Here is a 26,682-nt window from a genome sequence, read left to right as displayed (position 1 = left end):
TATGAACCCATAATTGTACCCTTTTCTCCCTGTGCTGTCTCACATTGTGATGTAGTCTGTCTGAAAGTAGTGATTTCCTCTGGTATAGTATTACAAACTGAAGCATTTGGAAACCTTTATTGGTACAAACCTCCCACAATCCCCTGCAGGTCATTCCTCAGTGCGGGGAGAGCACACACTGACTGAGCACAGGTTCCACTGCAGCACTTGCTGCTATGTGTCCCAGTGCTAACACAGAGTCTTTTCATACACTGAAGAGTATTTAAGGGAACCAGGCTGGTACTGGGTTTCAGCACACTGCGCTTGGATAGAGTGGGGAGGATTTGAACGAACCAAACAGAACCAAGTCCCAGCATAAGAATAGCTGATGAGAGAGGATAGAACCAGTCTAGTCCCTCCTCTACATCTGCATTGAACAGTGAGAACTGATGGAACACAGTAAGATTCTAGAATGGGTACAAGTAGGTGAGTCAGGAAGAGAATTAAACTGGCGAGTGAGAAGAGGTTGAGGGGGAAGTGCCAAATAGAACAATGGAGAGAAAAAATACAAAAATAAGGCACCCGAAAGGCACAAGAGAAAGAGCATAAAGAGCCAGCAAGATCTTTATGTCCTGCACACTTCGCTGGGGCCTGCCTGTAGATTCCTCCTAAAATCCCACCTCCTCCTGAACAGCATATCACGTAACAGTTTCTCTCAGTCGAACCAACAATTAAGGTAAAGTAATGCGTATTTTGCCAAATGCCCAGGCTGCTTTTCCAACAAGTCCCATATACATAAAAAGAATGACTGCATCCATTGCAACAAATAGACACTTGACCCTCCATGCATTGCAATGGAAGCATTTCTTTAATTTGGCGATGTATGCATATATGATGGCGTCTGAGAAATTTCAGAAGAGTCCCCTTCTTCAAAAGTAAATATAAAGATGTTCCTCCTAGGGTTGCTAAATCCCCATTATAGTATAATATCATGAAACTTTTGAATGTACTCGGTATTTTAACATTCTAATTAATACTTAAGTGGATTAATATACTTAATTTTTTATAAAGGTTCTGGACATGGAAGTGATAGCGATCCATATGAAGATTAATCAGCAAAACATGTTTTCAATTTAAGGGAACAAATGCCAATACACTAGGTAGTGATGTCTAACTAGAAATCAAGCATTGTCAAACCCAGTAAGTCTGTTTCACATTGTGGTTCATAGGCCACAACCATTGGCTTTGCAATGTATGTGTGTGTCTTGATGAAACTGCCAGGTATATTCAACTGCAGCAAGCAGGACAGAAGAGCCACCAGCTGTTCACATGGTGTGAGCCGCCTTCTAGAAGTAGGGCAGATGAGTCAACAGGTAATGATTAATGCAGACCTGCAAGTCACACAGAAAATAAGTTAGCACCTGAGCAGCAGCCTCAGCAAGCTCCTGGCAGAAGGGTTAAATAGCCGTCAGGTGCACTGGGCAGTGATTACAGATGAACCATCGGGAAAGCAGAAAGGAAGCAGCAAGATCTTTATGTCCTGCACACTTCGCTGGGGCCTGCCTGTAGATTCCTCCTAAAATCCCACCTCCTCCTGAACAGCATATCACGTAACAGTTTCTCTCAGTCGAACCAACAATTAAGGTAAAGTAATGCGTATTTTGCCAAATGCCCAGGCTGCTTTTCCAACAAGTCCCATATACATAAAAAGAATGACTGCATCCATTGCAACAAATAGACACTTGACCCTCCATTCATTGCAATGGAAGCATTTCTTTAATTTGGCGATGTATGCATATATGATGGCGTCTGAGAAATTTCAGAAGAGTCCCCTTCTTCAAAAGTAAATATAAAGATGTTCCTCCTAGGGTTGCTAAATCCCCATTATAGTATAATATCATGAAACTTTTGAATGTACTCGGTATTTTAACATTCTAATTAATACTTAAGTGGATTAATATACTTAATTTTTTATAAAGGTTCTGGACATGGAAGTGATAGCGATCCATATGAAGATTAATCAGCAAAACATGTTTTCAATTTAAGGGAACAAATGCCAATACACTAGGTAGTGATGTCTAACTAGAAATCAAGCATTGTCAAACCCAGTAAGTCTGTTTCACATTGTGGTTCATAGGCCACAACCATTGGCTTTGCAATGTATGTGTGTGTCTTGATGAAACTGCCAGGTATATTCAACTGCAGCAAGCAGGACAGAAGAGCCACCAGCTGTTCACATGGTGTGAGCCGCCTTCTAGAAGTAGGGCAGATGAGTCAACAGGTAATGATTAATGCAGACCTGCAAGTCACACAGAAAAGAAGTTAGCACCTGAGCAGCAGCCTCAGCAAGCTCCTGGCAGAAGGGTTAAATAACCGTCAGGTGCACTGGGCAGTGATTACAGATGAACCATCGGGAAAGCAAAAAGGAAGCAGCGGTGGCAGCTGGAAGGGAGAGGAGCTTAAAGTATTGAATTTGTAAGGAGTGACTATACTTTTCAGATGAAAATATTAATTCTGTGACGATTGTGCTTTTCAGATGTTAATTAGTTCCTCTTGCATCCCACTGGAAGTGGAAGGATACACCCCAGCAGCCAATAGAAAGACAATGAGACTAAAGTGCCCCTATGGTATGCGATTACCAATGTCTCAAGACAGTGACTAATGGGTCCAAAGCTAATAGCTAAAGGATGCTGACCCAAGCCCAATCTATGTGTAGGTTAAACGTTTTAAGAATACAAAGTCTCGGTTTACAGTAGAACTCAAATTAGATCAGGTCAAATATTACTAAACCATTTCTAACAATCAGAGCAGTCAACCATCAGTGATATTATCATAGCGGTCATAATAAAAGACATTAATCTTCCCACACTAGCCTCTATTTTGCGTGGTTTTCCTCTTCCAGTTTGGTTAATGTAATTAAGAAATTCAAATAATATTCCTTACAAAGAATACCATTTCATGGCTGTGGATTGGGTCCTTCTCGCTTCAATATATCCAATAAAACATTAACAAAAAATGACCACATCACTTTCGAGAATTCCAGTACAATGCTAGGGAACGAAGCAATCATCCATGATACCCCTTTCAGCCACTGCTGCGATGTTTCATGTATGTAATTCATTCTTTTGTATTTATTTTTGAGTTTTATGTCTTTACATGAAGGACTATTTCATGAATCCAACATAACATAGCCATTTTCACCTGCATTTATCTCAAACAGTGAATATGGTTAAAATGAACATAAATAGTCGGTGTTTCATAATTAACTATCCAAGATGGTTTAAAAGCAATAGCTCCCCTGTGATGATAAGAGTACCTTTCACACCCCTATGATAGTAGTTCAGATGTTGGGTTTCAAATATTTGTTTCCCAGATTTAAACTGTAGTCATAAATTTCAATTACATCTCTTTGTTATCCCTCAGTATGTGGGAGAAAATTCTAATGGGATTCCACAAAATTTGCTTCAGGCTGCCACAGAAGTAAAAAAAAGGCCCTCGAACTAAGACCTGGCAGGTCTGGGTTGTTTGTTTAGTTCTGCCTTTCGAAAGGAAATTCAGTGCGATCACACAAGCCACCTGGGCCAGCCACTTTGCAGAAAGTTTATGTTACTCTCCCTTCACCACATTTTGGAAGGGAGAACCACACATAGTGCACGAACCACTAAATCCACCCATTTCTCATGGTCAACCATGGAGCAAATGTGGACAGTTTCTCTAGCCAAATGTTAATCAGAGGTGAATTAAAAAACAGTTGATTTGGTGTGTTGAACATTTCGCAAAATTGTATCACCAAACACTAAACACTGCATTAACCCACAATGCAACCATGCGTCTTTGAAAACGTACATTTTTTTAATTCCCTTAATGAAAGGACTTATTGTAAAATGTTCTTAGGTTGTGACTAAGTAAAGCTATTTCCATACCTAATATATTACAATTTGTAATTAATGGTAGACCCCTGAACAGACATGATTTGTTTCATGCTTACTCACAAAATCTCTATGAATGCTTCAATAAAGAATGTATAATTAAGAATATGGATTTATTCTATCGTTCAAAGGTATCATTGTTGTTATGCATCTGAAGCACTATCTAGCGGAAACATTTCGTATGAGGTCTAGTAGTACAATCATGCATTTTGGTATAAGATGCTTTCAATAAGTACAGTTAAGGGAGCATGGACCTATGTTCCTAGAAACACATGTTTGTATAATATTAGGTTATTATTTGTAAACAATGCAACATGCTCTACTACTACTTAAAGACCTAATGACTCTTTGCCCAATATACTTTAATCTACTTTTTTAGGTCTCCACTACAGGCAGCTTTAGCCTTCTAAAGTTGGCCAGACCTAAAATGTCCAAAGTACACGGTACAGGCTTTGGTCAGCCTCTTACTCATGACTGGACCATGTCTCCTTTTGATGTAGTGGTTTTCTCCAATTGAGGCCTTCTCCCTAACCTTCTACTCCTCTGTGAATTTCCTTTGTATGTCTTTGCTGGTATTACGGATTGCATTTTTCTGTAATTTTAAGGCTGTTTTAATGCTGATTGTTTACAGCCAAACGGCGTCTGGCAAATTATCTGTCTGTCACTTCAGACTCAAGTTATCTTCAAAATCTACTCTGCAGTTTCCAATTTGTGTATATATACATTTCATATGACACTTGTACAAGCTCTCAATTGCAGACACCAGGATGTGAGCCGGCACCAAGCTTCAGGCCACTTCTGAACCTCCAGAAAGCAGCCACGCAGCCTCGCACCCCTCCACCCACCTGTGCACTGTGTGCCCTAGTGTTTTGCTTTCACTCATGACCGAGCTGACAAAAATCTCTGGAATGCACTTCTTAGTTTAAAGAAGACATTTATTATTACTTCTCCACGAGGTTCCTGAGAGAGGAGATTAGTAGGTTGGAAGCACACATTTAAAAATAGTCACAGCAATGAAAGGAAAATATATCAAAGTGATTCTCAACTGCAGTGTACACAGCAAATGTATGTGATTATATTATAGCATAACTGCCAAGCAAAGAATAAAGTCAAAATTCATCACCATAGGGCCTATCACTGCTCTTCATCTTTCTCATGCCAGCAAGTTGATAACCCCTGTTCAACTGCGAGAAAGAGTTTTTCCACCCTCAGGGGAGGTCAGGCAGTTGACGTCCACTCCTGGCAGAAGTCTCTGAAAATTCCCCTTGTCGCTGCCCAGGGACACCTTTTATAGAATATTCAAAACATGTTGGCTACTGTAGTTCAGAGTTGGAAGAAACAACGTCGAAAGTTGGCCACGTTTTCAAGGCTCTGTCCTTCAAGGCAGAGTCCTTTCATGCACTAAAGAAAAACACAAAATATGCGCTTCCTTATCATGCTATCGTGTTCGGTAAGAGAAAATACGAAAAACACAAGCTTAGTTTACCATGTGGAAAAACACAGCTCATCTGCAATGTCTCATCTGCAATGTCTCAACTGCAATGTCTATCGCCATGATAAAGCCAATAGGCAGCTAAACTGAATACAAAATATAATGTCTAACACCACGTTGAAGCCAATAGGCAGCTAAACTGAATACAGAATGGAATGTCTAATGCCACATTAAAGCCAATAGGCAGCTAAACTGAATACAAAATGTAATGTGCTACTGGTGAACATTGAACAACTGATATGCATAGTGGTGAAACACAAAGTCACTGACTTTTGTTTACTTTTCTCTTATTTCAAATAAAAAACAAAACAAAAAAAAACATTATAAGCAAAGCAGGTTTGCATTGTATATAGCAACATAATGTAATGATAAAAGCAATCACTGTAAAGCAATGGAAGTGGGTTAACGTATTGATCTTATAAACTTTCAAATCAGATACACCTACAATGAAAAGACTGAGCTGATTTCCAAATCCATTTTCATGAGTCAGCAAAACTCTACCAACTCATAAAATGGGTTTAGCAAATAAGAAAAATGGAATTTACAGTCACATACCCTGTGATTCTGTGCATCACAAGGTTTGGGACCACGAGATATCTTAGTGCATCTAGCCCCAGATAAATACATTGATTTCTATATATGTAAATTTTATTCCTGACTGCAGATTATGTAGAATGCCAATTCTATCCAGCTAATGATGAATCCTGAGGTCATGCTGATGCAGCGTATATTACTGTAAATTAAAAATGTACTCAATTAAATGAACTGGCTGTAGAGAAAGGCATATCCTCAACCTCTTAAAATGATTCTCTTGATGTCTCTAGATTATTAGTTTATTTCAGTAGGTGAATGCTGTAAAGTGCCACATTTTTCGTATCACAATGGACACCAGTTCCTTGGAAACTCAAAGATTTAGCTCAGGTGGGTTGTACTGCAGAGATCTATGTGTAATGGCAGGTCACTGGTTTTAACCAGTCATAGTTTTGAGGGTTAATATGCCTGCCGCAAACCATTATTTGTAATTCACAGGGCAAAGACTTCCATTCATGTCAGTTAGCTTAGTGGATTAATGTGTTTCTTGTGTAATATGCACATCACAGTTTTAAATTCTGATGAAATAGCTCAGTGGGTTATAGGTCTAAAGCAAACATCAACATGCAACCTTCAAAGCACCACTTTCAAAGTTTTCAGGTTTTTAACTCAGTCTTTCATTCTTCGCAGATAGATGAACACCTAATATTCATTTCTAAACAACATTACTGTTTGTACTTCTGTACGGAGTGTCAGCAGTTTGAAATCTTTTTTCGAGAACTTTGGTGGGACTTGTCTGTGCTCTTAAAAGTTAATATTAGTGTAGGTGAAATATTGTGGCAACATTGTAAGTATAGAAACTAATGTTTCTGGATAGCCAGAAGGAGCTATGGGCTTCACAAATGCTTGGCAATTTTCCAAGCACTTTCAAAGTTGACTGAGTTTTGAAACGTTATTGAAAGGCTATTTACTACGCTGACAAAACAGTCGCTATATTACACAATAATGCAATGTTGTTGCCATCTAAAATGCATAGAAATTAATGATCAGAAATACTTCCAAGATGACCACCACTTTGTATTATGCTGCAGTGTGTTGCATTCTTGGACATATAGAATATAGCAATCCAAGATAGTCCTGCTTTTTGCTTTGCCAATAGTTATTTCGTTGGTTTTCACGACTCTTGTTTATTCCTTTGTTTCTCTCGCTCTTGTTCATCTGCCCCACTGTACTTGATCCATTCCCATGCTCCCCAATGCTCCCCATCCGGCTCCTTATTTCAAATTATTTTCTGGTTTAATATATTTATTTTAATGATGCAGAATCTACATATTGCTACTGGAACACCTCCTTCATTTTTTGTGGTACCATGCTCTTTACGTTTTTTACTTTGATTTTAAAAAGTTAATTTACCATTCTAAAAAGGACATCCAATGTGTTCAAGTGGATGATTAAAAAAGCCGAAAAAGCTGCAAGTGTGTCATGACACACATGCATTCATGCGTCACAACCCACAAGGATGTCATGATGCACGCATCACAACACTTTCAAATACAATTTAGGCAATCTTTGAAAAGCTTTCACTAATATTCCAGGGCTGCTGACCAAGCATCAGTACACATGCACATGTGTCATGAGACACTGAAGGCCATTTTGGCATGTTAATGGCAGTGCTAAAAAGTAAAGGGAAAAGCAATTGCTTGGCATTTTAGAGACGCAGCCTATTGACTTTGCCAATGTTTGTTTAACTAGGTATTAGGACATTTAGAGATGCTTATTTGCTATTAAGAAATGTGTACGTTTTTTGTGAACTATTCAAACTATTTAATAGCACAGCTCTTATCTTGTGATCAGTATGTTATTATGAATTTTGTGCTGATTCTATTAATGTTTATGAACCTTTGTTGTTGAAAATATGTTAAAAGATGTATCTTATAATAAAAGTATGCAACAATATCTGAAAAGAATACATTTTACATTTTCTTTATATTTATTACATAATTTGTTATCAAAGATAAATTACAGGAAAGGAGATGCAGAAGACAGATAAATTATTTAATTAGTATGAGAACCCATAACACAATTTGTTCTTAGGCAAGTTCATAAATAAAACTTTCTGACAAACAAATATAGGGGGTGCGGGAAGAGAAGAGGGAAAACAAACAGATAAAAAAATATATATTTTAACTTTCTATTATGATTTTCATTGTATCAATCATATGGGATTGTATGTAGTTTAGAAAATGTAAGAGTTTTTACAGCACAATACAATGCGTTTTTTAAAGAATACCATAATCTTTGACATCACATCTAGGTGACTGTATCTTCTTTGTATGCAGGACATGCAGTTTAACAATGCACTCCCAGAAATAGAATTTTCTGCAAGCTAATGCAGTTGGTTGAATACTGTGTGCCTAAGCTCCTTCCGATACTTACAGTGGAGGTCTTTATTAGGGCGTGGGTGCGTTGCCCTCCTGTTTGTTTTGCTGCCCCTCCCATGCACCATCCATATTAAATGTTTAAGCCACAGTGTCAGGACACTGCTTTTATTTTACAATGGCAGAGTTTGCCTTGATTTTTGCTCGCGATTGAAGGCGGGCGGGATCGGACATGGCTGAGGAGGTGGAACTTAAATGATTGAGTGGCACGGGTTCAGCTGGGCTTCCTTGGGTTTCACACCTTCCCCTTACACCAGCACGTTTTAAAATCATCCTGCTACACCTCTCCAGCACCCCATTCCCCCCACTCCGTTTGTAGCTACCCCCAATCGATTGCTAAAGGAAAGAGCTTGACAATGGGTGAGGCCTATTGGCTTTGCCAATACTTGTTAATAGTTCCAGTGTTGTGTTCTGGGGAGGTCACAGAGCACACTCTCACAGCTCAGGGGCTTTGTCAACAAACACCTCTCTACTGCTCTAGGTAAATCTTGGGCTATGGCTTTTAACTACATCTGGAAAAAATCCATCTCTGCTCTAAATCCTCAGCACCCATTCATTACCTGCCACTTTCTGCTTGTCATGGCTTTGGTTAACTTCATTTAAAATGGCATCTCGGCTTTGCTGTTGCGCCCTCTGCCCCACAGCAGGGATGAACGTTTTGTGTAAACAGTGTCAGAGCCTCAACTTTTAAATTTCTTTATATCTCTGTGTAGAAATAACGTCTCTTTAATTTACGTGATAGTTTATGAGTTTTATGGTGTACATTAAACGGCATGTAAACTAATAATATATATTAAACTACAAAATTCATGAAAACATTAGATGGCGAGGGTAAGATAGAGTTGTAACAATCGGGGTCCACACATGAAGAATGTTAAATACCACTGATCTTGGCCAACCCAGATCCTCTTCTACCCACAGAAATAGCTAAGTGATTACCTCATGGTTTCACTGTCTTCGTCTGACACTATTGCATTTCACGTGGCCGTTACATTACTCAGAGGCCATTCAGACTTTTTTTGTTCAAGCTCGAGACCACCACTAACTAGAACGTCATAACAAAGACTGAATGGATTAGCAATCAGAGATTTGTATATTTCTACTGCGTTTTACATAGTAGGTCTTTCATACGTGGTGTAAACTCTCCAGACCTCGGATATGTAATGGATGCTCCTTTTTTGCCAACTGTTTTCTCTAGAAAATGTTTAAAGTAGTTCAAGTCTCATTATAGCTTTAGAACTCAAGCAAAAAAAAAGAACGTGTATTTAAAACATAAACACCAGTATAAAAATAAAGGGCCATAGGCGGATCTATTTTTCTGTCGTGAAATATTTCCTTCACGTCACTTGTGTTTCTGTAGCGAAGACGGCTGCTTCATGTCACTGTCTTGGTGTTGCTTTCATTCATAATGACTTTCCAAACATCAGTTCCCCTTGAGGCTCTTAAAAGGATTTTCTCAATGGGAGGTGCGCGTGCATGCGTGCACGCGTATATGCGTTCATGTGTCATTTCCAGAGGGGGCATTTTGGGCTTCCGTTCTTAGCTGTCAACTGGCCTCATCTCATGACATGGTGTGCTTTAGGCAGTTCTAGATTTTCAGGAAATTCAGTAATAATGCTGCCAAGAGCAGCTCCTCCATTAGGGCGGAGGAGCGTCACCCCACTAATAAAAATGCCCCAGAAAATACCCAAGAGATGAAAAAAAAAAATGGTTTTAAAGTTAATATATTGCCATTTTATTTTTCACTAACCTGTGTCCCGAGCCAAGGGTCAAGGCGGGGGGCGGGCCATTGCTGCTGAGTGGCAGCAGCAGGGAGGAGTGGTGAGCTGGGTACTTAAGTTTAAAGTGTACGTCACTGTGGCCAGCTGTCTTGCAGCAGCCAGCTATACGTGTGCACTGTAAACCTCTCCAACCCAGCTGTCTCAGACCGCTAGGTTGAGAGCAAGCACAGGCCTCCAATACCCTTGGAAGCGCTGAGACAGCCCACTCCATCCAATCCTGGCGTTTCTCTCGTGCTGGCTAACAGCATGAGAGAAGCGCCAAGAGAGGAGAGTTGGCTAGGGCCCCCCTGAACGAGAGAAGAACACTGGGTCCAGATCGAGGATGTGCAGCACGGTAAGCGCATATTTTATTATACTTTTCAAATATTTTTAATGTGCAATAAATTGCCGACATGCATTACATTACCATTTTAAATTTAAACAATTTAACTTTAAAATAATAAAGTAATGCATGTCTGCAATTTAGTTAATGTAATTGCATGCCTGCACCCAACCATTTGCCTGCCCCCCCCCACTTTCCATAGTTGGCAGCCGCCACTGAAAGCTGCTGGGATTATTTAATTTGCCTTCCTGAAAAGTATATGCCTACAAGTACCAGCATACCTACAGCTGCTGGCTGAAAAGCTGTGACTGGGAAAAAGGCAGTCCTATAAGATAATAGACAGTTTAGGATCATACATGTACAGTGTGTATAAAGCATTGTGATCGTATTTGTAGGTGTAGGGGAAGTAGGGGCGAAGGTGGCTCTGTTTGGTGTCAGCAGAAAAAATCTTGAAGCGTGTCACTGTGGTAGTGGAATTGTTCCCAGATGACTCCTTTATGCCAAATACACAGTAGACTGCTCCTGCAGTTTAGTTAAACAATCTAATGAAAGATGTCGTAGCAGTCCGGGTGCACTTCAGTTGTTACATTTGAAATAACTCGCCCGAAAATAATGATTTGTATAAAACCAGCCAAGGATTGGATTACTGAGTCCTTGGTGACATAGAATAATCTAGGAAGTGGGCAAGAGGCCTAGAAGTAGATAGTGCAATGGTTTCATTGAATTTGATTTTTTTTTTTAAATATATCTTTATTAATGTTCCACATAGTTCGGTGACACATTAAGCTCTACACGTGCAGCCTTTTCTGCGAGAGAATTCAAATCAAATCTTAGAGGCCTTCTTCATAGTGCAAGTTCAAGAGCTTCAGAGTTGTAATTTCCTAAATCCATGCAGGAGTAGCTCCTCTGCTCGATGATTTTTTCTTGGCATACAGAGGTTTTTTTAGTACTGATTTTATAGTAGGATCAACAGGACTACAAATCCCAGAATACAAAGAAAAAAACAGTACTGGACGAACCACCGAGGCATAGAAATGATAACATTGAGAGCTCTGGGCCAGGAATGTCCTTACTTATATTAAAGAGTAAACTCTCCGGACATCCATAAAGCAGCCAGAATTACAAGCAACGTTATGTCTAAAGCTGATTTTGCTTTGGAATTTTGAAAGGCTTGCCTTTTTGAAAAATGGCTGAAATATAAGTCATTGCAATCTAAACACTGCCGAATTTCCAAGAAAGCACAAGTAACTCTAAATCTATACCAGAGTATTGAATGAGTGAATGTTTACTGATATAGTTGCAATAATTTCACTACAAAACAAAAATAGCCTTTCGAATGCGTCCAGCAAAAGAGTATCCGCTTTTAGTTAGTTGTTATCCTTTGAGGGATTACAGTTGTCATGCAGGACTATATGTGTGCACTACGACTGTGCCTCTTTCTCTCTCCAAATCTACATCGAAGGACTTAACTCGAAGCTGCTGCTGCAACAAAACTTTTTTGAAAATGGTAACTTGAAACTCTAGTTCGAACCTAGCGATAAGTGTCCTTAAATTGGCCTTCCCTAGCTCGAAACCAGTAGCAGGAAAAAATTTAATATGGCGCCAATTCTTGCCTCGGTACAGAGAATTCCACACAAATTTGCGATTGGATGCCAGAAACATTCTGAATAGTTTACATTGAGGTGGATCCAACTAATTCTTAAATACTCCACAAAAAGCGTCTCAGCCATAGCTTAAAGTTAGCAGTAACTTTGCACCAACAACATCCAGCAGCGGTTTTATCGAAGGGTACGACAGATTATTAAGTAGGCGGGCTCGAGCAAAATTTAGGATGTTTGAGGTTTTAATGCTTCTAGATGTGCCAAATGTAACCCTCTCTTATGGAAAAGTCCCAGTGCCACACTTCTTGGGGCACCTACTGAGCAGTAACCATTTGATTTTGTACGATTTATTGCAAAAAGTTTTGTTTGCACTTTGAAGTCAGGGCCCATAATATGTATTATAGTCCAGTCCTGGTCCGCTCATAAACACACCCTTGTTTTAATCCTTTGTTAGAATAGATTTTTCTGAGGGGCAAGTTGCTATCTGGTTTTATCTGAATTCAGGTGCCTCAGTACAGAATCCCTATTGCTCTTCAATATACAGGTGAAACACCCTGCCTTACCAGTTTCTTCCAAAGTCGCACCCCGTCGGGCCATCAACCACACACATGCAACTGAATTAACAGGGTGATTTTATTAAAATCAGTTCCACTTTCTAGCCTAAAGCCAATTTCAAACCATAATATAGCCTTAGAACCCACCGTAGCGGGCTCTACCGGCCATTAAAGGGCCTCTCCCTTGTGAAAAAGGCCCGAGCTGAAGGTGAGGGCCTTTAACAAGGGAGAGGGCCTTTAATGGCCGGTACAGCCCACTACGGCGGGTTCTAAGGCTATTAGAACATTCTGCCACTCGGGGCAGAATGTTCTATTAAATAAAACAAATTCCTCATGAAGCCCGAGGGGATTAAAATCCTCTCGGGCTCCGTGAGGCTTTGTTCACAGCTGTTGCTGTGAACAAAGAGAACATTGGAATGTTGGCTCCGGGCTTTTACCAGCCAGTAAGAGCCCGGAGCACTCTATTTTCTGCAATGGAGATCCGAACATTCCAATGTTCTAATATAGCCTTAGAACCCGCCGTAGCGGGCTCTACCGGCTATTAAAGGCCCGCTGAGAGGGACTTTAATAGCCAGTAGAGCCCGCTACGGCGGTTTCTAAGGCTATTAGAACATTCTGCCACTCAGGCCAGAATGTTCTATTAAAAAAAAAAAAATTCATGGAGCCCGAGGGGATTAAAATCCCCTCGGGCTCCGTGAGGCTTTGTTCACAGCTGTTGCTGTGAAAAAAGCAAACATTGGAATGTTGGCGCTGCGGGCTTTTACCGGCCAGTAAAAGCCCGCAGCACTCTATTGTTTTCAATGGAGCCCCCAGCATTCCAATGTTCTAATATGATGTTAACTTCACTGACCCATGCTTGAAGTTCTTCTAAAAGTAAGAAAGCATAGAATTTACTCTCAACATCAGGAGGACTATAATCTGCTAGATATATTTTTAGCCCATTTTACAAATGGGATGAGGAACAGAGAGATTCCAAGATTGGGGGCTGCCAGCATTAAAATAGCACTATATATAGGATGGACACCCAATAGGAAGTGCCAGATTTAGATAAAGATGTGAACAACACATTTGGAAGTGGAACACCTTTTGCTCTGCTTAACCAGACACGGCCAGTTACCGTCTTCTTACTCACCTAATGCTGCCCAGCATTCATGTCTGCATACAGGCCGTGTTCTAGGACTCCCTTGCTCTTTTTTGTTCTGTGGTTTCCCACTTTTCATTTCAGGTGTGTTTGGCTTAATGTAGGTAACCAGGGTGGACTTCTGCAGTGTCGCAGGGCCACTGCTGCCTCTCTCCAGAAATAAAATGTTTGTTTTTCCTTTGGGAAAACTTTCTATACATGTCCCTGAAATAGCGGAAGTTCCCATTCCCGATTTTACCCTAGAAATACACGGACCACCGCAAATTGCAGGAGTACTTTTCCGTGTGTTTTTGAATTGGGGTTAGTGGAGATCAAGGTAAAACTCTTCTGAATAGCCACAAAGTAACAATTTTGTGGGCTTTGACAAGGTTTTTCCATGGCCTCAAACCTGCAACACCTGTAATCTTCCCTTTTCTTAAAACTCCACTAATTAGGCCCACTTTAGTGCACGAGTTAGTGGATTTCCCAGGAAAAAGACTACAATCCCAAATCTAGGAATCGGGATAGCTGTCTTCTGCGCAGACAAACTGGTCCCGATTTACAAATATTTTTTCCTGTGACTCACTCTTGTAGTAGTCCTGGGGGTACATAACAGAAAGGGTACACTGACCCTCATTGCGTTGTGGCACATGCTTAACTGGGTGCCCTGGGAACAGATGGACAGCACCGTCTATTACAGAAAATGTGCTGTTCACAGCATAGGAGCAAATTTATGCACATTGGTGAAAGGGGACCAACTATCTAAAGGCAATATTCACCTTTAAATGTAGCAGAGACCCGGCTTACTCCTGAACTTGGCTTACTCCTTAAATTCTTCAGTAATGCTGGAGCGCTGCAAGAGTAAGTCTCACTTACTCAAAAACAATCTTTGTGAACCTGTTTAGTGAAGTGTCATTTTTTTCTGTTACTCCTACACTCACCATTTTGAAGGAGGTAGTCAAGTAACTGCGTTCCGGACTTTGTAGAGATGCGCCTGCACCAGTATGAACATTGCACCAGCAGGAATTAGGTGCATGAAGGGCCTTGATCACTGCCAGTTGAAGCTTCACTCATGCCCGCTACACAAACTTGGGTAACTTTCCATGCTTTGTGGGGCAGTACATGGCTTGGAGCAAGCCCCCATTGTGGTCAGTACAGTGGGAAGCAGCTAGGGCTACCCAAGCCTTCACGGCCACGGATGTGGCCTCTTTGAACCTCTCCCGACACCTTACCTGATTTTCTTTGTAATCAATCACGCACACGTGTATGGTTGGTGGGGAGGGATATATTATAAAAGAAGAATGTGAATTTTGAAGGTTTCGTTAGATTTCAATGCATTCAATATTTTTGTATCGTCTAAAAGATTAAGGCATGCAAGTCTTCATTATAAGCAATTAGATGTTTCTTACTTTACAAGAACTACAATTTTAACCAAGATGGGTAGAAATTAAGGGAATGAAGAGTTAATTTGTTAATTTTCAACTGCCTGTTTTTTTCATTAAATTACCAGAATTCTCATTTTGGCTACGGTTGTGGGCATGGAGGGTTGTCTGGGAGGATGTTTGGCCTCTGCCACTAGACTCTGCCACGGGTTTGCACCAGTGCAATTTGAGCAGGTGGGTGTAGGGGGGTGTAGACTCACTTTTGGTACCCGCACGTATTTTTCCTAATCATATAGAAAGAGAAAGCAGAAAAACCGAGAAAGGAGGAAGCAAAAGACAGGAAAGGAATGTAAAGGGGGAAGTAGGAATAAAAAATAAACTGCAAGAAAGAGATAAAGTGAAAGAAAAGTGGGGAAAAAAGCATGAGCTGGAAACATCACTAATTAACCTTGATATCTGGCAACCACAAACTTCGAGAGAGTCTGGTACAGGCTCTTAACAAAAAGTACTCTGTAAATATACATTTATTTATGTATTCTTCCAAATTAAGCAGTATTTTGCTTCCTGGGTCTGTTGGGGAATTTGACGTAGATGTCTACTCCATGTATCTTTATGTATGTTGACTGGTATTTTGCCTTTCAGCTGTTGCTTAACTCACAGAATGCATGTCCTCAGAGAATTAACATGTGTTGTTTGAAACTACAGTCACACCCTTCACACCTAACCTTTTGAGGCCTCACTCAGGTGCATTATTGCCCACTGCTCTAGACTCCTTCAAACAAAGATAACCATTTCTAAACATCCAATTCATATAAAGCACACATAATTGCCTGCATATCTGAGGATTACTTAAAGTTCTCATGAATGAGACTTTTACTGCAGTCCAGAGGTACAGTTTCCTCCTACCCTAAGAGGAGCTTTTGTAAATCCAGGGGGATACTGCATATGAATTACCTTCCTGTAGAGTAAAAACAGACCCTGAGAAAGAAACATAGATATCAGGTTACTATATGAACATTATTCTGATGACAGCTACTAAAAGTTTGAAAAGTGCAGATTCAGGAGTATTAATTTATACTTTACCATAGGAATGAGATCATCATTTTATTGGTCAAGGTCCTCCACTTTGTATTCTCATTTAGCTTGTTTGCAGAACAGCACATGTTTAATCTTACCTAGATGAATACATGTCAACGTGGTCCATAGTGCTCCAAAGGCCCTCATTATAATTTATGCACTAGTTGGAATTTTGGGTAAATCCTGTAGGCAGATGTTAGAAATGGTCTTTTCTGCAGAGTCATCCCCAAACCCTTTGCCTTCCTCCTCCTCTCCATCTGATCTTCTTTTTTCTTTTGTTGGTTTTTGGACTCTGGGCACTTTACCACTGCTAATCAGTGCTAAAGTGCACATGCTCTCTCTAAACATGGTATAGTTGGTTTACACCTATTTGGCATATTTGATTTACTCGTAGGCCCTTTGTAAAGTGGTATACCATATACCCAGGCCTGTAAATTAAATACTGCTAGTAGGCATACAGAACTACTTGTGCCACCCACAGAAGTGGTTTTCAAACCTGTCTCAGACCTGCCACTGCAGGGCCTGTGTGTGCAGTTTACTGCCACTTCTATTTTGCTTTTAAAACTACTTGCCAAGCCTTATACTCCCCATTTTATTGTACATAGGTCACCCCTAAGGTAGGCTCTAGGTAGCTCTATGGGAAGGGTGCTGTGTAGGTAAAAGTTAGGACACATACTCTTATGTTTTGCATGTCCTAGTAGCCTATTCTGTTTTTCACTACAGTGAGGTCTGCTCCTCTCATAGTTTAGCATTGGGAATTCCCTTACACACTTTTAAGCAGTAATTCTTGTGCAGAAATGAGTAGCTTGGTCATGTTTGGTATGTTTGGAACAGTAATGATAAAACATACATACTGGTATAGTTGGATTGTCCATTACTATTTTAGAAATACCATTTTTAGAAAGTAAACATTTCTCTGCTCTTATAACTGTGTGTGCTTTGAAGCCTGTCTCCAATCCATGTCTGGACCGGGGTGACAGCTACACTTTGTGCATACTTTCTAGACAGTCACAACACAGGAATGCCTGGGTGTGACAGGGGATACATCTCCTTTCATCTGCATATGGATAGTCTTCCTAGGCTGGGAGAGGTCATTTACACTTTACATTTGGAACGGTTGTGTCCTGACCTCACACAAAGGGCTTATTTACCCCCTACTGATGTCTGGAGCCAGGGCTGGGTTGAAACAATTTGTTGTGCACTTGAGAGGTTTCCTTTGAAGTCACCCCTTGATCAAAGACATTTTGGAGTATAAGTACAGGGGCTCTGACCCCGTCTTTAGTGCAGCACTTTTGGATCTGGAACTGAACCTATGTCAGAAGGACTGCTGCGCTGCTTAAAAGACCCACCTGGACTGCTTTTCTGCTTGTTGCCCTACTGATTGCTAACTGCTGTTCTGTCTAAAGGACTCAACTGGACTGCTTATCTGCTTATTGTCCTGCTGCCTGTTGCTCCATGACTCTGATTCAATCAGACAATGCATGGGACTTGTAACCAGACATTGTTGGCTCTACAATCTGCACATTGCCAGAGGACTGCTATACTGCCAGGAGAAACTGCAATTTTGCTAAGCTGCCTTATGTGCTGGCCTACTATCTTCTTTTGTGCCCTGCATCAAGAGTTTCCAAAGGCTCACTTGCTTGCCCCCTGTTTTGATTGCAAATTCAGGACTATCAAAATCACACACACTGCTGTTGTAGGACTCTGGTTGTCTGTGAGTCCAGCAACAGTGAGTGCTAAAGAAGGAATCATGACTGATCATGCTTTCTGCCCCAAATCAGCTGTTGCAGGCTTCATTTTTCCTAAATTGTGCCCCCGGCACAAGAAGGCCAGCTGGAAGCACCCGACCACCATTTGAGAAGCCGCTGGGGAAAGGGAAGCTCTGTGGACACCGCTCGTGAGGGTCCTGAAGCACCGTCCCAACCCGCACTGCTGGCTTGGGCCTACCGACGACAGCGCTTCAGCAACAACGATGTCGCTGCCTGCACCGTGACCTGTGGACACTGCACGTTGTACCACCCTGCTTCACACCACAGCCCTGGTCTCACCGACGCCGCTGGACGCCATCACCGAACCGCTGCCTGCACTGTGACCTGTTGGCACCGCACGTCACATCGTTCCGCTTCGCACCGCAGCCCCGACGCCATCCACATCGGCACACCTGACTTCATCAGCCTGGAGTTCGATCTGCAACGCGTGTGACCTCAAGGGCCCGACGACTCCTGCACCGACTCCGGAACCAACACCGTGATGTCAGTGACTCCGCTATTCGGAGCTCACCGCGAGGATCACGACACCCTGCAAATCCAAGGTACTATTTGCGGGTATTCCTGCCACCGTAGCTAGCTGGCCTGAACTGTTGGGTTTTGTTGATCACGATGCTGTGATAGCCCCAGGTGGAGCTACAATGTTGCAAGATATTAACAGGATTGAATAATGTAAGGAAAACAGGATAAAATAAAATTTGTTGAAAATCAATATGGTGTATTTAATAACAAAGATCACATAAAGGAATTGTGTTAAAAGATAATAATAAAAAATGCATCTTTATTATTGATTATTAAATATAAAAAAAGGAAAATTTGTGAACGTAACACTCAATATTCTTCCGAAATTTGTGGATTTCTTGCTTTGCACTGATGGCAGTGAAGTGTTGAAGTAACACTTGGATAGAACTATGGTCTGTCGTCACTTGTGGCACCAATCCTGGGTGAGAGGTGCAGATAGATGCAAGTTGCAGCGTTTTCTCCTTGACAGCTGTGTGACTATAGGGGCACACTACCCTACTCCCCCAGAGAAGCAAAGTGGTTACTTTATATGAGGACCACAATCGTGCTTCATTTTATTTACAGGCGAGTTACGGTTTACCCCTTGCATGCATTTCTAATAAAGTATGCATGCCCTGCAATGCACTATAGAGGTGTCTTGTCACTGACTGGGGCTGAAACAAAGATATATGTCCTGATGAAAGCCCGGGACCTTAATGGCCTTTGTAAGGTCTGAAACATATTGACGCATTAGTTTGAGGATCATGGGACCATAAAACCCTAGAGTAACCCGCTGACTTTTTTTTTTTTTTAATCATCCCTTCTGTTGCAACTAATAAAGGGACACCTTTGTGTTCAGTAAGGTGTTTTTAATTTTTAGATGCCCGGTAGGATCTTTAGAAGTGCTCCTGCTAGTTGTCGAGCCCACCCTGGCTTTTAGGGGCTGGGATGGACCTGATGATGAAGCATGCCACTTCTAGAGTGGGTGAGGGTCACTAAAAAATAAAAATAAATCTTTTCTAGTAAGGAACAGCTAATAATTAAGCATAAATATTGCTGATAGTTTGAGTCGTGCTTGGGTCTAAGGATACTCCTTGGTGACAGTGTTAAAGGACAAAAGGACCCTCACTCTAGTCAGGGTAAGTCACACACAGTCCAAACTATCCTGTGCCCACCTTCTGGTAGCTTGGCACTGAGCAGTCAGGCTTAACTTAGAAGGCAATGTGTAAAGTATTTGTGCAATAAATCATGCAATAACACAGTATAGCACCACAAAAATACACCACACAGTGTTTAGAAAAATATATAATATTTATCTGAATAAATGTAGGTCAAAACGATCAAAAGGCAATAAGCATTCATTGAGATATCACTGTAAAAATTATATGAAGTGTCTTAAGTCTCTCAAAAACAATAAATGTCTCTTACAAGCACAAAGTATCTGGTTTGCGTTCAAAATCTCTGCAAGGGACCGCAGAGGAGGAGATGTGTGGAAAACGGGAAGATGTGCGTCGGTTTCGCCCCTTCGCACACAAACTTGCGTCGTTATTTTTCACGCGGGGAAGGGAAGACTTTGCGTCGATTTCCGGCACGCAGACTTGGATCCTCTTTGGGTTGCGGGGTTCTCGGACACCCCAGGGACGATGCGCGGAATCCCGGGCTTGTGGTGCGAAGTCACAGGCGCTGTGTCGATTCGGTGGGCGTTGCGTGGAAATTTCTCCCCACGCCAGGCGCTGCGTCGATTCCTCTCTGGAAGTCGGGCTGCATCATTCTGGGTCGGCTGTGCGTCGATCCAGTGGGCCGTGCGTTGAAGATCCGGGCGCTATGCTGGTGCTGCGTTGATCTTCTCATTGCAAAGTCGGGCTGCATTGTTCTGGTTCGGCATGCGGGGAATTTTTCACCGCATTGCAGGTTGTGTGTCATTTTTAGCAGGCTGTGCATAGACTTTTTGCTGCACAAGGAGTCCAGTTGCAGGAGTGAAGTCTTTTTGGTCCTAAGACTCAGGGAACAGGAGGCAAGCTCTATCCAAGCCCTTGGAGAGCACTTCTCAGCACAGCCAGAGAGCAGCAAGGCAGCAGGGCAACAACAAGGCAGCAGCCCTTCACAGAAAGCAGTCTAGGTGAGTCCTTTGGGCAGCCAGGCAGTTCCCCTTGGCAGGTCTGGTTCAGGGATTCTTCACCAGCAGGTTTCTTGTCCAGAAGTCTCTGTGAGGTAGAGTGTCTACCCCAAGAAGTGTCTAAAGTCTATGGTTTTGGATGCCCTTTGTATACCCATTTTGGCCTTTGAAGTAGGCTTACGTCAAAGGAAAGTTTCACTTGTTTGCGAAATCCCGCCTTGCCCAGGCAAGGCCTCAGACACACACCACGGGGTTGGAGACTGCATTGTGTGAGGGCAGGCACAGCCCTTTTAGGTGTGAGTGACCTCTCCTCCCCTCCCTCCTAGCACAGATGGCTCATCGGGAGATGCAGGCTACACCCCAGCCCCCTTTGTGTTACTGTCTAGAGAGAGGTGAGAACAGGGAATCCACAAGCAGGCAGAGTCACAGAATGGTTTAAGCAAGAAAATGCCCACTTTCTAAAAGTGGCATTTTCAAACACACAATCTTAAAACCAACTTTACTAAAAAATGTATTTTTAAATTGAGTTCAGAGATCCCAAACTTCACACTCTATCTGCTCAAAAAAGGGAATCTACGCTTTAAAAATGTTTAACCTAGGTTAAACCTATGAGAGAGATAGGCCTTGCAATAGTGAAAAAACGAATTTGGCAATATTTCACTGTCAGGACATATAAAACACATTAGTATATGTCCTACCTTAACCATACACTGCACCCTGCCCATTGGGCTACCTAGGGCCTACCTTAGGGGTGTCTTACATGTAGGAAAAGAGAAGGGTTAGGCCTGGCAAGTGGATGCACTTTGCCAAGTCGATGTTACAGTTTAAAACTGCACACACAGACACTGCAGTGGCAGGTCTGAGACATGATTACAAGGCTACTTATGTGGGTAGCACAGTGCTGCAGGCCCACTAGTAGCATTTGATTTACAGGCCCTTGGCACATCTAGTGCACATTACTAGGGACTTACTAGGACTTACTAGGAAATCAAATATGCCAATCATGGATAAACCAATCAACAGTACAATTTACACAGAGAGCATATGCACTTTAGCACTGGTTAGCAGTGGTAAAGTGCCCAGAGTCCTAACACCAACAAAAACAGGTCAGGAAAAATAGGAGGAAGGAGGCAAAAAAGTTGGGGATGGCCCTTCAAAAAAGGCCAGGTCCAACATCTGGAAATGTGGAAGTAATAGGGATTACAGACTGGTCTTGCAATGCGAAATAACAAAAGGAGTTGGTTGTTCTCTGTTCGATTTGTTTGTTTGTTTATCCTTTGCCTCATAGTTTGTCGTAGAGATTTCAGCTCCATTACCCGGTTGAGATCTCGGGGAGAAACATGATATGCCCGTGGTGTTTCTGCAGACCTGGTAATTGTTGCTAAAGCTGGTAACACTTTTACTGATCCCACCAGCAATTCTGGACAACTTATGGAGAGACCCATAACACAGATCTTCTGCTGGTGTGTTTCCCAATAAGCCTTGTGGCACAGTAATAGAAGACTGGAGTGTGCCCACAAAAGTTAAGTGAGGAGGAAGTAGAAGCTCAGCCATCTCCAGTGGGACATCCCTATACTGCCTTGGGTCCTGTCCTGGGCCGGGAATGAAATTTGGCAGGGACTACAATTCACTTCCCATGTACACTCAATGAGTGACACAAATATGCAGTGACTTCCTAAAGGCCAGTCATGCTTTCCATCAGGGAGTCCCCACTATGGGGCTCGAAGGAACTAATTGCTGAATGGGGCAGGATCTACAATGAGTGCAGCTGGGGTGATTGCATGGCTATTAAGGGTGGAAAATAAATGAAAATTGGGTTGAAAACATTGGTCGACATTTGTTTGGTTACTGAGTGGAGTGAAAGAAGTAGAATAATACAAACAGATTATTACTTGGGAAAACTATGTAGGTGCTTTGGAGAATTTATTGATTATTGGCCTCAATATTTCGCTATGGGTAGACAGACTTTTTGATCTACCGATGGCATACTCTTAATCACCTTAGGACAAATATATCTTACTATGAGACGGATAACACATGGTGATGGATAAGGAATTTTGAGTCTTGGGGTGGGGCAGCAAAGAGATAATGTCTACGTCGCCAATATCTGATTATGTGGCTGAGCAGATAATATGTTTACAGAACAAACTGATCACCGTGAGGGTGTGAGCAAACTGCTGACTTCAGGAAACAAATATCCCATTATTTAGTCAAAAGTACTAGGTATTAGGATAAAACGCTGCTTTCCTAGATAAAAGTGATTCATAGACGAAAATACGTATGCAGCTGTGTAAAGACAAATGTTTATTTGGGCAAAGAGGCTAACAGCTGATTACTGCTTGATGTGCAAACAGCATAGCATTGGAGAAAATAGTTGGCTTCGGTGTGGAAAATAGCAGGCTGTCGAGCCTTGGATACTGGAGGCAACTGACCAGTTGCTAGGAGGAAAATACTCCTCACTACGGCACATAGGCGATCTCAGCCGGCAGGAGGTAATCACAGGAAACTTCGTAAACTTTTAATGAAGGGCAGGCGATGTGTACAAGCTTAGAGTTCATTAAAACAAATAACGAATGATAAACTGTTCCCTGTGGAGTCATGAAGGATGGGTAGAAAGATGTATGGATCGATGGACAAGCAGATTAATTCCATCTTGGACAATTATCGATGTTTGAACTCCATCTCAAACAATGCTGATCATATGAAATCTGTGCTAGAATATACGGCCTGCAAAGAGTATCTCACTAGATTTATATAGTCGCATAGGCTGCTTATGAATTACAATTTATTATTGTATTTTTGTGTCAACTAGCTTCCATCACTCACTTCATCAAAGACCGACAACAGCACAGTAAAATGTCCACAAAATCAAACCCCAAATAACTAAATGACTATTTTTATGAAAGCATGAACAAACTAACAGGTATATGTCAAGCAGTCAGTGTCAACTTTCACTTCTCTCTGGAATTTAGCACTTATATGACTAGCTGCCTTTCTCACCTGAAAAGATTCCGTGGTTAACTATCATGGGTCCTTTAGTCTCAACTCACCTTCTGGATACATTTGATACTTATAAAGCTCCTGTTCAGAGCCATTTCTGTCATACGCCTTCCCTGATACACAATGTGGGGAATTCTTGCATTATCGATACGCGAGGATACATACATTACAACTCAGAACATGCTACACCAATGTTAATGCAGGTTTTGCTGACCCGACCAATTAATACATTAGCCCTTTTTTCTATCAGCAACAGAAACAAAGTACAGTTCATCATTCAAAATGAAGAAACAGTGAATATCTGTTTACCTCCGTATTTAGGGTTAATGTATGTTGGTCTGAAGATTATGAATATCTCATGACCTAGGAGTCCATAGCTCCACCCTCATGGCCCAACCTGTTCTGATGCTGATGGGGGAACAAAGGGCTGACTCATCCTACAAGGCAGTTGTGGTGTAGCCACCACATCCATATGTGTGCATACTGAGATCACTCAGGCCCTTTTCAGAGTCTCATGGTCAAACAGAAGCTAGGCCTCTGCAGAGCAAGGCAGGCTCAATATATACACAAAACAATAAGATTTTCCAGGAGGTAAGTGTGCTCACCAGACACAGTAACCTTTCAACTTACTTGCAGGTTCCTATTGCTGCTCTCCTCCATTCACTACTAAGAGTTAGTAAGGGCACTTAAGCACTGACTCTTCATCTTCAGGAACCTTGGCACGACTGGTGACTTACATATAGTCAGCAGCAGGTTAGGCCAGCAGTGCTTCATCATGGCTTCAGGCTTGTCCATGGATCTGAGGAACAGACACCACTCAACATCACATTCTGGAAGCAACGCAGCAGTGTCCATGTAGATCTGGGCACATTCTGGAAGTGACACAGCAGCGTCCAGGCAGGTTTTAATTGATGTAGAGGTTCAGTTAGAACTTTTTGATCACAAACATATATTTCTAGTCCTCCACATTTGGACAGTATTTCTGCCTGTCAGTTCCAGTTGATTTCCAAGTTTGGTTCTCCACCCAGTCAGGTAGGGACAGTTTCCCTCCTCAGATGAGTTTCTGGGTGTGGGAGGTCTTGCTCTCAGTATGCAATGTAGGAGCAAATGCCTAGGTGATTTCAGGGGCCTACTCTGGAGAGAAACCTAGTGCATTTCCCTCAAACAAAACCTGGAGACAAAGGAAGCAGGTGAGGATAAAGAAGTGGGTGATGACTGTGTTGTTTCTTTGTGAAAAGCAGTTATCTTTCATCTTGCCCTCATCATTTTATACTATGAAGATGTTCACAATGATTGAAGATAGCTAAACTTCTGCCAGAGCCTCTGCCTGCCCCACTTTACCTTCCAAACCCTGGAAACAACACTCAGTGTTGCTACCTTAAGCCATTTCAGAGTTCTTAGAATAACCTCACACTGATATCAAGCAGACTGGCTTACAGTGTAAGACAGTTCCCTATTCGTTCCTCTGCCCTTTAACGTGTACAGTCCACCTCCCTCCACACCCTGAGCTGTCTTCTAAGGTCACAAAGCCATCACTGTCTCACTGTCCTAAGCCCCACATGTGCCTCCTGTCAATGTGGATATCCTCTTCTTCTGGTTACCAAACCTTGGTCAGACAACTCTCTTTGTATCTTCCGCTTCCGTGAGCAAATTCAAAATGACATATTAAAGCTCCCACCTTCCCTTTGAATAGTCTCTCTTATCACGACCTTCACAGTCGATGTCAAGTACACAGTTTATCACGAGAGCATTCACATTTATAACACTCCACATAATGGCCTGTGCTGTCTCACTCAACATCATCTCTGATAACGCGTCCCGCCCTAAGTAATTTACTTACTCTGGGAGTCGTTTTAGGCCAATGAACCTTTTGACCCTGATTGGGGACACCATAGTACGAGATAACTAATCAGCATGGTTAGAAATTGGGTTTTTGGTTGGCAGTCAGGTTACCCTCTGTCCAAGTAAGAACCCTCACTCTAGTCAGGGTAAGTCACACACAATCCAAGATTATCCTATGCCCACCCTCTGGTAGCTTGGCACGAGCAGTCAGGCTTCACTTAGAAGGTAATGTGTAAAGTATTTGTGCAATAAATCATACAATAACACCATATAGCACCACAAAAATACACCACACAATGTTTAGAAAAATACATAATAATTATCAGGATAATTGTAGGTCAAAAACGAATAAAGATGCAATGTGAAATTGTAGAGATATCACTGGAAAGTTATATAAAGTGTCTTAAGTCTTTAAAAAGCAAACAAAGTCTCTTTGAAGCACAAAGTACCTGGTTTGGAGTGGAAAATCTCCACAAAGGGCCGCAGAAGAAAAGATACGTGGAAAAATGGTGTGTGCGTCGATTTCTCCCCAGCACACACGGACTTGCGTAGTTATTTTTCACGCGGGGAAGTCATGTGTCGTTTTCTGGCGCGCGGACAGTCTCTTTCTGTGGGTCGCGGGCATTACCAGATGTCCCGGGTCTGTGTGTGTATTCTCCTGCTTGTTTTGCGGCTGCGCGTCCTTCTGCGGGGCCGCGCGTCGAAGTTTCGCTCTCACAGCAGGCGTTGAGTCGATTTCTCCTCTGGAGGTCAGGCAGCATTGTCCTTGCGAGGCAGTGCGTCGAAGTTCCGGCCGTCCAGAAGGCGTTGCGTCGATCAGCGTCAGTGTGTGGCGTTTTTCTCGCCACGGAACAAGCTGTGCGTCGAAAATCTCACCGCACAAGGTGTCCAAGTGAAAAAGAGAAGTCTTTTTGGTCCTGAGGATCCAGGGAACAGGAGGCAAGCTCTATCCAAGCCCTTGGAGAGCACTTTCACAGCCAGACAAGAGTTCAGCAAGGCAGCAGGCCAACAGTAAGGCAGCAGTCCTTTGTAGAAAGCAGACAGGTGAGTCCTTTGAGCAGCCAGGCAGTTCTTCTTGGCAGGATGTAGTTTCTGGTCCAGGTTTCTTCTCCAGCAAGTGTCTGATGAGGTAGGGCAGAGGCCCTGTTTTATACCCAAATGTGCCTTTGCAGTGGGGGAGACTTCCGTGGCTAAGAAGTGCACCAGGTCCCCTTTCAGTTCAATCCTGTCTGCCAGGTTCCCAGTAGGGGG

At 42.1% G+C, this 26,682-nt stretch overlaps 1 protein-coding gene and 1 long non-coding RNA gene across 2 annotated transcripts in view; one reads left to right on the top strand and one right to left on the bottom strand.

The window, feature by feature from the left end:
* CCDC80 (coiled-coil domain containing 80) overlaps nt 1–26,682 on the top strand; it is a 223,349-nt gene that overhangs the window by 124,944 nt on the left and 71,723 nt on the right. The gene's annotated exons all lie outside the window — the stretch shown is intronic.
* Nucleotides 1–26,682, bottom strand: part of LOC138249931 (uncharacterized) — a 56,286-nt gene that overhangs the window by 193 nt on the left and 29,411 nt on the right. The gene's annotated exons all lie outside the window — the stretch shown is intronic.

Source organism: Pleurodeles waltl, chromosome 8 (genome assembly GCF_031143425.1).
Source record: "Pleurodeles waltl isolate 20211129_DDA chromosome 8, aPleWal1.hap1.20221129, whole genome shotgun sequence".
NCBI lineage: Eukaryota > Metazoa > Chordata > Amphibia > Caudata > Salamandridae > Pleurodeles > Pleurodeles waltl.
The sequence above is the reverse complement of the archived record's forward strand: the minus strand, read 5'-3'. Positions and strand labels throughout refer to the sequence as shown.